At 39.2% G+C, this 10000-nt stretch overlaps 14 non-coding genes across 14 annotated transcripts; all 14 read left to right on the top strand.

The window, feature by feature from the left end:
* The first annotated feature begins 156 nt into the window (after positions 1 to 156).
* Positions 157 to 228, top strand: TRNAC-GCA (transfer RNA cysteine (anticodon GCA)). Its single transcript has one exon. It is a non-coding gene; the product is annotated as a tRNA-Cys (tRNA).
* A 723-nt stretch (positions 229 to 951) lies between these two features.
* Positions 952 to 1023, top strand: TRNAC-GCA (transfer RNA cysteine (anticodon GCA)). Its single transcript has one exon. It is a non-coding gene; the product is annotated as a tRNA-Cys (tRNA).
* A 572-nt stretch (positions 1024 to 1595) lies between these two features.
* Positions 1596 to 1667, top strand: TRNAC-GCA (transfer RNA cysteine (anticodon GCA)). The gene has a single exon. It is a non-coding gene; the product is annotated as a tRNA-Cys (tRNA).
* Positions 1668 to 2239: 572 nt separating this feature from the next.
* On the top strand, positions 2240 to 2311 carry TRNAC-GCA (transfer RNA cysteine (anticodon GCA)). Its single transcript has one exon. It is a non-coding gene; the product is annotated as a tRNA-Cys (tRNA).
* Positions 2312 to 2883: 572 nt separating this feature from the next.
* On the top strand, positions 2884 to 2955 carry TRNAC-GCA (transfer RNA cysteine (anticodon GCA)). The gene has a single exon. It is a non-coding gene; the product is annotated as a tRNA-Cys (tRNA).
* A 723-nt stretch (positions 2956 to 3678) lies between these two features.
* TRNAC-GCA (transfer RNA cysteine (anticodon GCA)) lies at positions 3679 to 3750 on the top strand. Its single transcript has one exon. It is a non-coding gene; the product is annotated as a tRNA-Cys (tRNA).
* Positions 3751 to 4322: 572 nt separating this feature from the next.
* Positions 4323 to 4394, top strand: TRNAC-GCA (transfer RNA cysteine (anticodon GCA)). The gene has a single exon. It is a non-coding gene; the product is annotated as a tRNA-Cys (tRNA).
* Positions 4395 to 5117: 723 nt separating this feature from the next.
* Positions 5118 to 5189, top strand: TRNAC-GCA (transfer RNA cysteine (anticodon GCA)). The gene has a single exon. It is a non-coding gene; the product is annotated as a tRNA-Cys (tRNA).
* Positions 5190 to 5761: 572 nt separating this feature from the next.
* Positions 5762 to 5833, top strand: TRNAC-GCA (transfer RNA cysteine (anticodon GCA)). Its single transcript has one exon. It is a non-coding gene; the product is annotated as a tRNA-Cys (tRNA).
* A 723-nt stretch (positions 5834 to 6556) lies between these two features.
* Positions 6557 to 6628, top strand: TRNAC-GCA (transfer RNA cysteine (anticodon GCA)). Its single transcript has one exon. It is a non-coding gene; the product is annotated as a tRNA-Cys (tRNA).
* Positions 6629 to 7200: 572 nt separating this feature from the next.
* On the top strand, positions 7201 to 7272 carry TRNAC-GCA (transfer RNA cysteine (anticodon GCA)). Its single transcript has one exon. It is a non-coding gene; the product is annotated as a tRNA-Cys (tRNA).
* Positions 7273 to 7831: 559 nt separating this feature from the next.
* On the top strand, positions 7832 to 7903 carry TRNAC-GCA (transfer RNA cysteine (anticodon GCA)). Its single transcript has one exon. It is a non-coding gene; the product is annotated as a tRNA-Cys (tRNA).
* A 722-nt stretch (positions 7904 to 8625) lies between these two features.
* Positions 8626 to 8697, top strand: TRNAC-GCA (transfer RNA cysteine (anticodon GCA)). Its single transcript has one exon. It is a non-coding gene; the product is annotated as a tRNA-Cys (tRNA).
* Positions 8698 to 9420: 723 nt separating this feature from the next.
* Positions 9421 to 9492, top strand: TRNAC-GCA (transfer RNA cysteine (anticodon GCA)). The gene has a single exon. It is a non-coding gene; the product is annotated as a tRNA-Cys (tRNA).
* The last annotated feature ends 508 nt before the right edge of the window (positions 9493 to 10000 follow it).

The raw sequence follows: 10000 nt of genomic DNA, 5'->3' as shown, positions 1-10000 counted from the left end.
CTGGATTTATTACTGTCTCATTGACCATCTCTAGTCTCTAAGAGTTATCATTTAACTCTGTCCAACCTTAACAAACTCCAAGTTAACGCTTAAAATGTTTTCATGGACTACATGAGAGAAACTATTTAAAATGGTCAGAAAAGCTGAACAGAGCGTGGGGGTATAGCTCAGTGGTAGAGCATTCGACTGCAGATCGAGAGGTCCTTGGTTCAAATCCGAGTGCCCCCTTGACATGATCTAGCTTTTTGCTCTTTCTCTAATCTCTTTACATAAACCAATACTCTCAAGGCAGTAATAAAGAGAACTACAATAATCAAAATATCCCGTTATGCTGCAGAATCGTAGTAACTTGGTGAAAGTTCACATGCTCCCTCCAAGCAACCACATATCTGAAGTGTTCTTTTCTTTACATATCCAAAGTAAATTTGGTTTTTCTTTCCATACGTATTTTAAAGGATCCTGCAAAAGAACAGCAAAAGCTACAAAATGTCTACAATGTAAGTCCTCCACTCAAATTAGCAAAACAGAAGAACTTTTGGCTTCTACATCTGCTGCAAAATACATATGTGCTGGGGTCTAATGCAGTGGCAGAAATGGCAACTGCAGAATGAGAAGTTTCTGGGTCTGACGAAACTGTCTCTTGCGGCCATGGTCTGTAACATGCTCATCATTCTAGCTTTCATGCAGATTATTATGCAAATTGTGAGCGTCATGGAAGTGGGACATTCAAATACACTTCCTGACGATTAACGCATTTCCAAGCTGCCTACAATATTAATTCAATTTGCATGCAACCTGGATTTATTACTGCCTCATTGACCATCTCTAGTCTCTAAGAGTTATCATTTAACTCTGTCCAACCTTAACAAACTCCAAGTTAACGCTTGAAATGCTTTCATGGACTACATGAGAGAAACTATTTAAAATGGTCAGAAAAGGTGAACAGAGCGTGGGGGTATAGCTCAGTGGTAGAGCATTCGACTGCAGATCGAGAGGTCCTTGGTTCAAATCCGAGTGCCCCCTTGACATGATCTAGCTCTTTGCTCTTTCTCTAAACTCTTTACATAAACCAATACTCTCAAGGCAGTAATAAAGAGAACTACGTTAATCAAAATATCCCGTTATGCTGCAGAATCGTAGTAACTTGGTGAAAGTTCACATGCTCCCTCCAAGCAGCCACATTTCTGAAGTGTTCTTTTCTTTACATAGCCAAAGTAAATTTGTTTTTTCTTTCCATACGTATTTTAAAGGATCCTGCAAAAGAACAGCAAAAGCTACAAAATGTCTACAATGTAAGTCCTCCACTCAAATTAGCAAAGCAGAAGAACTTTGGGCTTCTACATCTGCTGCCAAATACACATGTGCTGGGGTCTAATGCACTTCCTGACGATTAACGCATTTCCAAGCTGCCTACAATATTAATTCAATTTGCATGCAACCTGGATTTATTACTGTCTCATTGACCATCTCTAGTCTCTAAGAGTTATCATTTAACTCTGTCCAACCTTAACAAACTCCAAGTTAACGCTTGAAATGCTTTCATGGACTACATGAGAGAAACTATTTAAAATGGTCAGAAAAGCTGAACAGAGCGTGGGGGTATAGCTCAGTGGTAGAGCATTCGACTGCAGATCGAGAGGTCCTTGGTTCAAATCCGAGTGCCCCCTTGACATGATCTAGCTCTTTGCTCCTTCTCTAAACTCTTTACATAAACCAATACTCTCAAGGCAGTAATAAAGAGAACTACGTTAATAAAAATATCCCGTTATGCTGCAGAATCGTAGTAACTTGGTGAAAGTTCACATGCTCCCTCCAAGCAACCACATTTCTGAAGTGTTCTTTTCTTTACATATTCAAAGTAAATTTGTTTTTTCTTTCCATACGTATTTTAAAGGATCCTGCAAAAGAACAGCAAAAGCTACAAAATGTCTACAATGTAAGTCCTCCACTCAAATTAGCAAAGCAGAAGAACTTTGGGCTTCTACATCTGCTGCCAAATACACATGTGCTGGGGTCTAATGCACTTCCTGACGATTAACGCATTTCCAAGCTGCCTACAATATTAATTCAATTTGCATGCAACCTGGATTTATTACTGTCTCATTGACCATCTCTAGTCTCTAAGAGTTATCATTTAACTCTGTCCAACCTTAACAAACTCCAAGTTAATGCTTGAAATGCTTTCATGGACTACATGAGAGAAACTATTTAAAATGGTCAGAAAAGCTGAACAGAGCGTGGGGGTATAGCTCAGTGGTAGAGCATTCGACTGCAGATCGAGAGGTCCTTGGTTCAAATCCGAGTGCCCCCTTGACATGATCTAGCTCTTTGCTCTTTCTCTAAACTCTTTACATAAACCAATACTCTCAAGGCAGTAATAAAGAGAACTACGTTAATCAGAATATCCCGTTATGCTGCAGAATCGTAGTAACTTGGTGAAAGTTCACATGCTCCCTCCAAGCAACCACATTTCTGAAGTGTGCTTTTCTTTACATATTCAAAGTAAATTTGTTTTTTCTTTCCATACGTATTTTAAAGGATCCTGCAAAAGAACAGCAAAAGCTACAAAATGTCTACAATGTAAGTCCTCCACTCAAATTAGCGAAGCAGAAGAACTTTGGGCTTCTACATCTGCTGCCAAATACACATGTGCTGGGGTCTAATGCACTTCCTGACGATTAACGCATTTCCAAGCTGCCTACAATATTAATTCAATTTGCATGCAACCTGGATTTATTACTGTCTCATTGACCATCTCTAGTCTCTAAGAGTTATCATTTAACTCTGTCCAACCTTAACAAACTCCAAGTTAACGCTTGAAATGTTTTCATGGACTACATGAGAGAAACTATTTAAAATGGTCAGAAAAGCTGAACAGAGCGTGGGGGTATAGCTCAGTGGTAGAGCATTCGACTGCAGATCGAGAGGTCCTTGGTTCAAATCCGAGTGCCCCCTTGATATGATCTAGCTCTTAGCTCTTTCTCTAATCTCTTTACATAAACCAATACTCTCAAGGCAGTAATAAAGAGAACTACAATAATCAAAATATCCCGTTATGCTGCAGAATCGTAGTAACTTGGTGAAATTTCACATGCTCCCTCCAAGCAACCACATTTCTGAAGTGTTCTTTTCTTTACATACCCAAAGTAAATTTGTTTTTTTTTTCGATACGTATTTTAAAGGATCCTGCAAATGAACAGCAAAAGCTACAAAATGTCTACAATGTAAGTCCTCCACTCAAATTAGCAAAGCAGAAGAACTTTGGGCTTCTACATCTGCTGCCAAATACACATGTGCTGGGGTCTAATGCAGTGGCAGAAATGGCAACTGCAGAATGAGAAGTTTCTGGGTCTGACGAAAGTGTCTCTTGCGGCCATGGTCCATAACATGCTCATCATTCTATCTTTCATGCAGATTATTATGCAAATTGTGAGCGTCATGGAAGTGGGACATTCAAATACACTTCCTGACGATTAACGCATTTCCAAGCTGCCTACAATATTAATTCAATTTGCATGCAACCTGGATTTATTACTGTCTCATTGACCATCTCTAGTCTCTAAGAGTTATCATTTAACTCTGTCCAACCTTAACAAACTCCAAGTTAACGCTTGAAATGTTTTCATGGTCTACATAAGAGAAACTATTTAAAATGGTCAGAAAAGCTGAATAGAGCGTGGGGGTATAGCTCAGTGGTAGAGCATTCGACTGCAGATCGAGAGGTCCTTGGTTCAAATCCGAGTGCCCCCTTGACATGATCTAGCTTTTTGCTCTTTCTCTAAACTCTTTACATAAACCAATACTCTCAAGGCAGTAATAAAGAGAACTACGTTAATAAAAATATCCTGTTATGCTGCAGAATCGTAGTAACTTGGTGAAAGTTCACATGCTCCCTCCAAGCAACCACATTTCTGAAGTGTTCTTTTCTTTACATATTCAAAGTAAATTTGTTTTTTCTTTCCATACGTATTTTAAAGGATCCTGCAAAAGAACAGCAAAAGCTACAAAATGTCTACAATGTAAGTCCTCCACTCAAATTAGCAAAGCAGAAGAACTTTGGGCTTCTACATCTGCTGCCAAATACACATGTGCTGGGGTCTAATGCACTTCCTGACGATTAACGCATTTCCAAGCTGCCTACAATATTAATTCAATTTGCATGCAACCTGGATTTATTACTGTCTCATTGACCATCTCTAGTCTCTAAGAGTTATCATTTAACTCTGTCCAACCTTAACAAACTCCAAGTTAACGCTTGAAATGTTTTCATGGACTACATGAGAGAAACTATTTAAAATGGTCAGAAAAGCTGAACAGAGCGTGGGGGTACAGCTCAGTGGTAGAGCATTCGACTGCAGATCGAGAGGTCCTTGGTTCAAATCCGAGTGCCTCCTTGATATGATCTAGCTTTTTGCTCTTTCTCTAATCTCTTTACATAAACCAATACTCTCAAGGCAGTAATAAAGAGAACTACAATAATCAAAATATCCCGTTATGCTGCAGAATCGTAGTAACTTGGTGAAAGTTCACATGCTCCCTCCAAGCAACCACATATCTGAAGTGTTCTTTTCTTTACATATCCAAAGTAAATTTGGTTTTTCTTTCCATACGTATTTTAAAGGATCCTGCAAAAGAACAGCAAAAGCTACAAAATGTCTACAATGTAAGTCCTCCACTCAAATTAGCAAAACAGAAGAACTTTTGGCTTCTACATCTGCTGCCAAATACACATGTGCTGGGGTCTAATGCAGTGGCAGAAATGGCAACTGCAGAATGAGAAGTTTCTGCTTCTGACGAAAGTGTCTCTTGCGGCCATGGTCCGTAACATGCTCATCATTCTAGCTTTCATGCAGATTATTATGCAAATTGTGAGCGTCATGGAAGTGGGACATTCAAATACACTTCCTGACGATTAACGCATTTCCAAGCTGCCTACAATATTAATTCAATTTGCATGCAACCTGGATTTATTACTGTCTCATTGACCATCTCTAGTCTCTAAGAGTTATCATTTAACTCTGTCCAACCTTAACAAACTCCAAGTTAACGCTTGAAATGCTTTCATGGACTACATGAGAGAAACTATTTAAAATGGTCAGAAAAGCTGAACAGAGCGTGGGGGTATAGCTCAGTGGTAGAGCATTCGACTGCAGATCGAGAGGTCCTTGGTTCAAATCCGAGTGCCCCCTTGACATGATCTAGCTCTTTGCTCTTTCTCTAAACTCTTTACATAAACCAATACTCTCAAGGCAGTAATAAAGAGAACTACGTTAATCAAAATATCCCGTTATGCTGCAGAATCGTAGTAACTTGGTGAAAGTTCACATGCTCCCTCCAAGCAACCACATTTCTGAAGTGTTCTTTTCTTTACATATTCAAAGTAAATTTGTTTTTTCTTTCCATACGTATTTTAAAGGATCCTGCAAAAGAACAGCAAAAGCTACAAAATGTCTACAATGTAAGTGCTCCACTCAAATTAGCAAAGCAGAAGAACTTTGGGCTTCTACATCTGCTGCCAAATACACATGTGCTGGGGTCTAATGCACTTCCTGACGATTAACGCATTTCCAAGCTGCCTACAATATTAATTCAATTTGCATGCAACCTGGATTTATTACTGTCTCATTGACCATCTCTAGTCTCTAAGAGTTATCATTTAACTCTGTCCAACCTTAACAAACTCCAAGTTAACGCTTGAAATGTTTTCATGGACTACATGAGAGAAACTATTTAAAATGGTCAGAAAAGCTGAACAGAGCGTGGGGGTATAGCTCAGTGGTAGAGCATTTGACTGCAGATCGAGAGGTCCTTGGTTCAAATCCGAGTGCCCCCTTGACATGATCTAGCTTTTTGCTCTTTCTCTAATCTCTTTACATAAACCAATACTCTCAAGGCAGTAATAAAGAGAACTACAATAATCAAAATATCCCGTTATGCTGCAGAATCGTAGTAACTTGGTGAAAGTTCACATGCTCCCTCCAAGCAACCACATATCTGAAGTGTTCTTTTCTTTACATATCCAAAGTAAATTTGGTTTTTCTTTCCATACGTATTTTAAAGGATCCTGCAAAAGAACAGCAAAAGCTACAAAATGTCTACAATGTAAGTCCTCCACTCAAATTAGCAAAACAGAAGAACTTTTGGCTTCTACATCTGCTGCCAAATACATATGTGCTGGGGTCTAATGCAGTGGCAGAAATGGCAACTGCAGAATGAGAAGTTTCTGGGTCTGACGAAACTGTCTCTTGCGGCCATGGTCTGTAACATGCTCATCATTCTAGCTTTCATGCAGATTATTATGCAAATTGTGAGCGTCATGGAAGTGGGACATTCAAATACACTTCCTGACGATTAACGCATTTCCAAGCTGCCTACAATATTAATTCAATTTGCATGCAACCTGGATTTATTACTGCCTCATTGACCATCTCTAGTCTCTAAGAGTTATCATTTAACTCTGTCCAACCTTAACAAACTCCAAGTTAACGCTTGAAATGCTTTCATGGACTACATGAGAGAAACTATTTAAAATGGTCAGAAAAGGTGAACAGAGCGTGGGGGTATAGCTCAGTGGTAGAGCATTCGACTGCAGATCGAGAGGTCCTTGGTTCAAATCCGAGTGCCCCCTTGACATGATCTAGCTCTTTGCTCTTTCTCTAAACTCTTTACATAAACCAATACTCTCAAGGCAGTAATAAAGAGAACTACGTTAATCAAAATATCCCGTTATGCTGCAGAATCGTAGTAACTTGGTGAAAGTTCACATGCTCCTTCCAAGCAGCCACATTTCTGAAGTGTTCTTTTCTTTACATAGCCAAAGTAAATTTGTTTTTTCTTTCCATACGTATTTTAAAGGATCCTGCAAAAGAACAGCAAAAGCTACAAAATGTCTACAATGTAAGTCCTCCACTCAAATTAGCAAAGCAGAAGAACTTTGGGCTTCTACATCTGCTGCCAAATACACATGTGCTGGGGTCTAATGCACTTCCTGACGATTAACGCATTTCCAAGCTGCCTACAATATTAATTCAATTTGCATGCAACCTGGATTTATTACTGTCTCATTGACCATCTCTAGTCTCTAAGAGTTATCATTTAACTCTGTCCAACCTTGACAAACTCTAAGCTAACGCTTGAAATGCTTTCATGGACTACATGAGAGAAACTATTTAAAATGGTCAGAAAAGCTGAACAGAGCGTGGGGGTATAGCTCAGTGGTAGAGCATTCGACTGCAGATCGAGAGGTCCTTGGTTCAAATCCGAGTGCCCCCTTGACATGATCTATCTCTTATCTCTTTACATAAACCAATACTCTCAAGGCAGTAATAAAGAGAACTACAATAATCAAAATATCCCGTTATGCTGCAGAATCGTAGTAACTTGGTGAAAGTTCACATGCTCCCTCCAAGCAACCACATTTCTGAAGTGTTCTTTTCTTTACATATCCAAAGTAAATTTGTTTTTTCTTTCCATACGTATTTTAAAGGATCCTGCAAAAGAACAGCAAAAGCTACAAAATGTCTACAATGTAAGTCCTCCACTCAAATTAGCAAAGCAGAAGAACTTTGGGCTTCTACATCTGCTGCCAAATACACATGTGCTGGGGTCTAATGCACTTCCTGACGATTAACGCATTTCCAAGCTGCCTACAATATTAATTCAATTTGCATGCAACCTGGATTTATTACTGTCTCATTGACCATCTCTAGTCTCTAAGAGTTATCATTTAACTCTGTCCAACCTTAACAAACTCCAAGTTAATGCTTGAAATGTTTTCATGGTCTACATGAGAGAAACTATTTAAAATGGTCAGAAAAGCTGAACAGAGCGTGGGGGTATAGCTCAGTGGTAGAGCATTCGACTGCAGATTGAGCGGTCCTTGGTTCAAATCCGAGTGCCCCCTTGATATGATCTAGCTCTTTGCTCTTTCTCTAATCTCTTTACATAAACCAATACTCTCAAGGCAGTAATAAAGAGAACTACAATAATCAAAATATCCCGTTATGCTGCAGAATCGTAGTAACTTGGTGAAAGTTCACATGCTCTCTCCAAGCAACCACATTTCTGAAGTGTTCTTTTCTTTACATATCCAAAGTAAATTTGGTTTTTCTTTCCATACGTATTTTAAAGGATCCTGCAAATGAACAGCAAAAGCTACAAAATGTGTACATGTAAGTCCTCCACTCAAATTAGCAAAGCAGAAGAACTTTGGGCTTCTACATCTGCTGCCAAATACACATGTGCTGGGGTCTAATGCAGTGGCAGAAATGGCAACTGCAGAATGAGAAGTTTCTGGGTCTGACGAAAGTGTCTCTTGCGGCCATAGTCCGTAACATGCTCATCATTCTAGCTTTCATGCAGATTATTATGCAAATTGTGAGCGTCATGGAAGTGGGACATTCAAATACACTTCCTGGCGATTAACGCATTTCCAAGCTGCTTACAATATTAATTCAATTTGCATGCAACCTGGATTTATTACTGTCTCATTGACCATCTCTAGTCTCTAAGAGTTATCATTTAACTCTGTCCAACCTTAACAAACTCCAAGTTAACGCTTGAAATGTTTTCATGGACTACATGAGAGAAACTATTTAAAATGGTCAGAAAAGCTGAACAGAGCGTGGGGGTATAGCTCAGTGGTAGTGCATTCGACTGCAGATCGAGAGGTCCTTGGTTCAAATCTGAGTGCCCCCTTGATATGATCTAGCTCTTTGCTCTTTCTCTAATCTCTTTACATAAACCAATACTCTCAAGGCAGTAATAAAGAGAACTACAATAATCAAAATATCCCGTTATGCTGCAGAATCGTAGTAACTTGGTGAAAGTTCACATGCTCCCTCCAAGCAACCACATATCTGAAGTGTTCTTTTCTTTACATATCCAAAGTAAATTTGGTTTTTCTTTCCATACGTATTTTAAAGGATCCTGCAAAAGAACAGCAAAAGCTACAAAATGTCTACAATGTAAGTCCTCCACTCAAATTAGCAAAGCAGAAGAACTTTGGGCTTCTACATCTGCTGCCAAATACACATGTGCTGGGGTCTAATGCAGTGGCAGAAATGGCAACTGCAGAATGAGAAGTTTCTGGGTCTGACGAAAGTGTCTCTTGCGGCCATGGTCCGTAACATGCTCATCATTCTAGCTTTCATGCAGATTATTATGCAAATTGTGAGCGTCATGGAAGTGGGACATTCAAATACACTTCCTGACGATTAACGCATTTTCAAGCTGCCTACAATATTAATTCAATTTGCATGCAACCTGGATTTATTACTGCCTCATTGACCATCTCTAGTCTCTAAGAGTTATCATTTAACTCTGTCCAACCTTAACAAACTCCAAGTTAACGCTTGAAATGCTTTCATGGACTACATGAGAGAAACTATTTAAAATGGTCAGAAAAGGTGAACAGAGCGTGGGGGTATAGCTCAGTGGTAGAGCATTCGACTGCAGATCGAGAGGTCCTTGGTTCAAATCCGAGTGCCCCCTTGACATGATCTAGCTCTTTGCTCTTTCTCTAAACTCTTTACATAAACCAATACTCTCAAGGCAGTAATAAAGAGAACTACGTTAATCAAAATATCCCGTTATGCTGCAGAATCGTAGTAACTTGGTGAAAGTTCACATGCTCCCTCCAAGCAGCCACATTTCTGAAGTGTTCTTTTCTTTACATAGCCAAAGTAAATTTGTTTTTTCTTTCCATACGTATTTTAAAGGATCCTGCAAAAGAACAGCAAAAGCTACAAAATGTCTACAATGTAAGTCCTCCACTCAAATTAGCAAAGCAGAAGAACTTTGGGCTTCTACATCTGCTGCCAAATACACATGTGCTGGGGTCTAATGCACTTCCTGACGATTAACGCATTTCCAAGCTGCCTACAATATTAATTCAATTTGCATGCAACCTGGATTTATTACTGTCTCATTGACCATCTCTAGTCTCTAAGAGTTATCATTTAACTCTGTCCAACCTTGACAAACTCTAAGCTAACGCTTG

The sequence above is a fragment of the Hyperolius riggenbachi genome, chromosome 7, assembly GCF_040937935.1.
Source record: "Hyperolius riggenbachi isolate aHypRig1 chromosome 7, aHypRig1.pri, whole genome shotgun sequence".
Lineage (NCBI taxonomy): Eukaryota > Metazoa > Chordata > Amphibia > Anura > Hyperoliidae > Hyperolius > Hyperolius riggenbachi.
Note: the sequence above shows the minus strand (reverse complement) of the source record. Positions and strands in the feature narration are given on the sequence as shown.